The 6,000-nt window shown below is 42.3% G+C and overlaps 1 protein-coding gene across 2 annotated transcripts in view; it reads right to left on the bottom strand.

Moving 5' to 3' along the window:
• TMEM177 (transmembrane protein 177) overlaps positions 1–5,444 on the bottom strand; it is a 32,852-nt gene extending 27,408 nt beyond the window's left edge. The window contains exon 1 of one of the 2 annotated variants that reach the window (XM_085645989.1): positions 5,328–5,444. The gene's annotated coding sequence lies outside the window, so the exon portion shown is untranslated. Of the gene's footprint in view, positions 1–5,137 lie in introns of both variants that reach the window. The other variant, XM_085645988.1, reaches the window with a different exon arrangement.
• Positions 5,445–6,000: the final 556 nt, after the last annotated feature.

The following is a 6,000-nucleotide window of genomic DNA, read 5'->3' on the forward strand; positions in this document are numbered from 1 at the left end:
ACACATGCACGATTCAGGGGTGCAACAGGGTGTCAATGTGACACCCTGCCACCCTTGAATATGCTCCCCCTATTACCGATTCGGTAATCGTGACTGGCTTCCCATTCATTCCTATGGGCCTCCAGGCCCATAGGAATGAATAGGAAGGTATTCCTTATTACCGATTCGGTAAATACCGATTCAGTAATACCGAATATTACCGAATCTGTAAACTTTACCGATTTTTTACCTACATTCTATTTACCGATTCTTAAATACCGAATCGGTAAAATTCGGTATTTAGGAATCAGTCAATAGAAATTACCTACATATGGCCCTAGAAGTCCAACTACTGAACTGAAACAGAAGATCATGCATGTTTACACAACTTCTTTAACTGAAGGGAAGGCGGAGCCAAATGCAAGCGATGGCCAACCTCCCATTTTGAAAAAAGTATTTCATCAGCATCAAAGTTATTTGTAGCAGGGACGGACTGGGGAACCAAAGCAGCCCTGGCAAGTTTTGTCATACCAGCCATCAAACGGTCCATAACAAGCAAGTGTGCCTGACCACTATTTGGGGAAAAGGGGGGGGCGCGCATGGGTTCTCCACCTAAGAGAATTTGAGAAGCATGGTACATTCTACAAAACATTTTTCAGTATATATTCAAATGTATTAACTTTTAAAATATAATAAATGATAACCTTACAGTGCACCAGGATCCCCAGTCATACCCACATTTTTACAGGGAACACAAAAACAGCAGTCCAGAATAGAGAACACAAAAACTAAGACAGACAAGTTCCTATATGGTGCATAGCGAGCCTGACCACTGCAAGGTCGTTTTGGAGGGGTTATCCCCCCAAGAAAATGTTGTACACCCCAAAAAAATATGACAAAAGTGGTGCGTTTTACAACACATTTTTTAGATATATTCAAGTGTAATCACTTTTAAAGCATTGAAAATTATGGCCTCATAGTGCACTGGTATACCCACTAATGTCCACATTCTTACTGAGAAAACAAAAAAATCCAGCAGAAAATAGAGACTGCTGGATACTGCCCTTCACCCATGTAAGGGCGCTGGCTGTATAAACCTTTTAACCATTCCTCTCCATGGTGTCCTAGCTCACTGAAGCAGACTTCTAACTGCTTATAGCACTCTTTAAATCAGCAACAGCATACCGCATCCCGGAAATATAACATAACACAATGTAAAACCCTACACATAAAAAATTGGCACACCAATGAATTTCCATTATACCGTAACTCAACATACATGACGTGGCAGCTCTTACAAAAGTGGTCTGATTCTTAGAAGGTGGTCAGATTCTTACAATGCTGCTGTAATTGTTTTATGTTTAACATATAACATTTTATATTAAGATCACCGATTTTTAATTATTGCGATATCCTCTTTAGAATCAAGCTTTTGCCCAACAATGTACTATACTCAGTCTCGTGTTAAAAAGAACAATGTTGCAACTCCAAAAAAGGGCCAGTCAGAGGCATGTGTCAAATATTGGGTCCAGCCACTTATATTGTAATATAAGAAATGAGGCAACAGAAAGCCCTGTCAAGCTAACTAATACACGAGACAATACACAATACTAATGCACGCTCCTAGGTGTGGGGTCTCCACCCTAAAGGAATAGGAATACTGACAATACACCTACAGTGGGTGGGAATGTTCAATGTGAACACCTTTGAGGAGGATATGCGGTGTGGGAGGAGAACCATTGTTAATGTCTTCGTGTTTTGAATTCTAGCAGATTCTGTAAAACCCTGAGGCAGCAGTGATTATGGGCAGTGTCAAAAGCACAGCTAGTCTCTAGATGTGGAATGCAGCGAAACAGGTCGTGGAAAAGGGCATAATTTAACAGAATCATGGTATTTTGCTAACTTTATGTAGCGCAAACCTAGCTCCAAAAGAGCTGTGGAGCGCTTTATAGAGAACATTTTATTATATCCTGAGCATTTCAGCCACAAGGTTCTGGGGATACAAAACTGCTATCTAAGGGAATCATTAGGGGGAAGTGAGGGGAGAGATAGTAAAAGGGAGAAAACTAGATAGCACTTGCACGGTTTATTGTCTCATGATCAATTCAAAGTGCTTGGTTTTCAAATAATTTGACCAGAATTAAACGTTTGGTGAAATAAGAAAGCAGAAATTAGAAGCCAGCTTTCAGGTTTCTAAGGTGAGTAGCTTAGTTGCGAATACCCGCTTTCCTTCAATTGCAGAAGTGGAGGCAAAGCAGCAATTGTGAAACCTTAACTGGAATTGGAAAAAGTTACAACTTTTAGTTTAAACAAACACAAGGACAGCATTTCTATAGGAAAGTTACGACAGATGACAATACGGCCCACTGCTGGGCTTCCCCTTTAAAACCATGGTAATGGTACCTACAGCTGATGTGTTGTAGTGGTTGCAAGCCACTACTACAACTCCCAGACCGCAACAGACTAAAATGAAAACTCTATATTAGACTTTAGTATTCCAGGGCAATCAGACCCGGGCTCTAGCCAAATGACCACGCCCTGATGGGGCTCCTCGGTTCATAAAGAGGCTGCCTGTGTTCATAGGTTGTAATCCCAGCTGTGGTTCTGCATTTCGATCTCGGACAATTTACCTCTAAGCTACAGCCCCAGCTGCCTCAGAACCCTGCAGATCAACTGAAAGCAGGTGAAATGTACGACCTAAAAGTTCAACGGAGTGGCATCTGGTTATAAGACAGAACTACAAAATAAGTGATAATGCTGGAGCGAGGTTTTCCTTAAGAAATGTATACCTCCTCCATGTTATCATTTTAAATTAACATGAATAACTGTTTAACATTAATAGTATTAACTGTTTGCTGTGTTTAATTAATCAACATTACTAATTAGAAAATACACGTGGGAATTGCATTTGCATGGCTTGATTGATACGAAAACTAATTTCGTACGCATACTAACATCAGATATTTAGAATTTGCATGTTTAATGTTGCTTTTGTGATGTGATTTGTGAATCGTGCTTTAAATTGTGAGTATAAACTGCAATGCGTGTTGCTTTTGGCTAGATAAATACATACACATAGTGGGTTTAGAGAGGGAATAACATTTTAATAGTCATTTTTATGTATTAATTACGTTTTATGTTTCTTTGCTTAAGTTGACCTTACTGGAGTGGCCACAAAATGGCTGCCATCCCTATTCTGATGCCCCGACATGACAGAGAAGTCACTGAGTGAAGTGCGCCTGCGCTAAAAGATGAGCAACAATAACCTCGTCCTGACCCCAGGCAGACTGTATCCGTGAAGGTCGTCTTGGGAGGAGCGCCAAGCACCAAACAAAGGATGTACTTAAACTATGAACTATTATATTTGATGACACAAAGGACACGACCCTGCATGGGAATCAACATGCCCTGAATGAATTAGAAACTGTTGCAAATGTACCCAAAATTTGAGAAGCTGCATCTAATGCAACATTTGATGTATGAGAAGCAGGAAGAATGATCCTGGTTAACAAATTAAAATTGTTTTGTAACATGTATTGAAACATTTTCCGATAAAAAATTATTATAAAAGTAGACTAGAGAGGGTAGGACATTGCTTAGACTGCCTCTATTCCTTGCACACCATCACTTTACCAGATTGCCCGACGTTATGCTGACGGAGAGGATGGTCACACTGCTGGACAGCTGCTGCCAGAGACTCTGATGGACTGATCAGATGCCCAATTAATTTACAAACTGTTCTTTTGATTTATGAGCATAGAGACGAAAGATCCGAAATTGACATAGAGGACGACATTTAGCCAGATTAGGTAAATATGCGAACTAAAATGTTGAATGCTATATGATTTCCTTATGCTTAAAATTAGATAAACTTATTGTTTGCATTTAAAGAACCGTGTTGGGTTATTATTTGAAGTATTTTCAATGTATATTGATGTACGGAATTAAGGGTTGCTATTCCCAGCAACTGGCTGATCCATGGCCAATAGTATGAGAGGGACTGCTAGGTTATCATGTATTGAGATCCTGGTGAGGTAGGGAGGTATAAGTAAACTTGTCGATACTCATCAGGTGATTGGTGCACTCTTCCTCCCATTTCCAGCGCATGGAATAAAAGGGAAAGCAAATCCCCTCTTTTGAGGACCATTGATCTGAAAGTAGAATGAATGTTTGGTGTTATGGGCCCCACCAGTGAATGAGTGAATGATTTGTGGTCTGGTCTGTAGCGAGGGGATGTGTGGTGTTCAGCGCTGGAGCAATAACTCCATGCATTTTGGTCTCCTCTGAAAGGACTGAGAAAAGGGTTGCTGTGGTCCAGCGTTGATCACACACGCTGCGCTTTTAGTCTTTATGAAATAACTATTCGCAATTAATTCCAAGCACCAACCCAGAAAGAGTTGGAATAAAAAGCATAGCCATTTTCGCCGGAAAAGAAACCTCTTTAACATGCTTGAATATCTGTCTTCTAGTCGCACAGCATTCGGAAATACATTTACTAAATCTGTGTCCCCAAAGACAGCAGAATAAAGCTTGTTTTTTTCTGTTTGGCTACTTTCTTTCACCAAATGCTTGCACCAATATGGCTTTAACACACACTGACTGCAAATAAATATGCCGATTCGACAGCCGAGTCGGAGTGTCCATGTGGCCTCTCTGATGTGCCAAAGCACTTCTAAGGGGGTCGGTTCAAGAAGCAGGCTCGCTCTCGGAAACCGGTTGCTTTAACACCGAGTAGTCAACACTGCCCGTGAAGCCTGTATTAGTAAGGCGGCCACGGCTGAAGGTTCATGCTAGCAGTACTAAATTGCGGCAAACTAGGGGCGTGAGACCGTGCATGCTGACCTTGAATAGCGGTTTGCACCTGCTGCCTGAATACATTCAATAACTGCTATGGCCCGTGACACAGTAATGCTACTGTTGTGTTCTGCTCTTTCCTCGTGGGGCTCTCTTGCTTGAGTTCGTTATCTTAAATGTGTAGTTCTGGAATTCACTACATCTGCCCAAAAAGTAAAACATTCCGAGGACTCCTACTTTGAACTGCCACCATTTTGCCTAAAGTTATTTTTAGTATCATGAACAGCACGCAGAATTTTTCGAGCAAACGCATGCGTGCCACCTGGAGGGACACAGCATAAAATGCGGACGTTTTGTCACCAACCTGAGCCACGGCTACTACTGAAGCAGAATGTCAGAGTCTGGCGTTCTACCTGCTGAGAACGCGTGACTGAACTCGGAGCCCCCTTGTCTGTCTTTAATTTCCACGAAGTTGTGAAAACGAAAGAAGGATAAAGTGTGCTTAGATTTCTCCGAGTGTGTTGTCCCTAAGCGTTCCGTCGTTTCCTGCTCACCTTCGGTATGCGCTCTCCCTCGCGTTTGCGCATGTGCAACATAGTGCGCATGTGCACCATGCTAATTCTTCATCAAGCCATTTCTGAGCCCCGCGCTTAGGTTTTAGTGCGCATGCGTGTCATTGTGCGCATGGCCACCATGTAGTTTGTCATTTATTTTGAAACTCCCCGCGATGACGCACTAGCCTCTCAGAGGAGTGTGCCACAGCGACAGGCACAGGCTGCATGGACCAGGATCCCAGTATGCGTGCTTTTGGATTTTTTAGGTCTCGCCTAAGCCAGCACATGCGCTGCACTTGCGAGACATTTAGTAGCTTGCTTGTACGTGCACAAACTTTTTCCCCGTCACGCGCGTATGCACCACTCTCGTCACCACTCGCGTCACCATTATAGCAAAAGTAAATAAGTAGATGTTTTTTTCTATTTCTTTACTTTTGCTAAAATCGCGGCACCCGCCCTTTACTTTTAACGTTAAAAGTAAAGTGCGGGTGCCGCTGGTGCAGTCGGAGCTTCCGAATTCCCTCTACTTCCACGGACGGAGTGATTTCACAGTCACACACATCACACACACATCACACGCTGGTGGGGCCCATAACACCAACATTCATCCTACCACTCTATCCGTGCCATGTATAAGGGAAAACACTTTTCCATACCCAACCAATCTGCATGT

Source organism: Triturus cristatus, chromosome 3_1 (assembly GCF_964204655.1).
Source record: "Triturus cristatus chromosome 3_1, aTriCri1.1, whole genome shotgun sequence".
Lineage (NCBI taxonomy): Eukaryota > Metazoa > Chordata > Amphibia > Caudata > Salamandridae > Triturus > Triturus cristatus.